This window comes from Alligator sinensis, unplaced genomic scaffold (genome assembly GCF_000455745.1).
Source record: "Alligator sinensis unplaced genomic scaffold, ASM45574v1 scaffold1488_1, whole genome shotgun sequence".
NCBI lineage: Eukaryota > Metazoa > Chordata > Crocodylia > Alligatoridae > Alligator > Alligator sinensis.
The window spans coordinates 42,757-43,326 of NW_005843097.1; positions in this window are offsets into that span (position 1 = coordinate 42,757).

A 570-nucleotide genomic window follows, 5' to 3' on the forward strand; every position below is an offset into this window, starting at 1 on the left:
GCCCCCTTTACCCATATATGGGAGGCAGACTGGGGGAGGCCCTGGATGCCTGGGTTCCCTCCCCGTAGTAGCCAAGAAGGGACAGAGCCTAGGACAGTGAAGTTCTTTCCCACCATGGGGGTGGGGGTGCTAGCACTGCTGGGGTTTACACCTCCCTCCTTCATGCCCCCTGCAGGGAAGGAGGACTTAGTTGCTTATCCATCCAACCCCCAATGGGGGGGGTACATCCCCTCAATCCCATACCAGAGCCTGGGTTCCCTCCCCGTAGTAGCCAAGAAGGGACAGAGCCTAGGACAGTGAAGTTCTTTCCCACCATGGGGGTGGGGGTGCTAGCACTGCTGGGGTTTACACCTCCCTCCTTCATGCCCCCTGCAGGGAAGGAGGACTTAGTTGCTTATCCATCCAACCCCCAATGGGGGGGGTACATCCCCTCAATCCCATACCAGATTTACACCCCACTCCCACCCCACAGAAAAAAAAAGCCCCAGCCAGCTCCGCATTTTCCTTGTCTCTTTATTGACCGCCCCTTACCACAACCCCCCTGCCCAAACATGACAACCCCCCCCCACC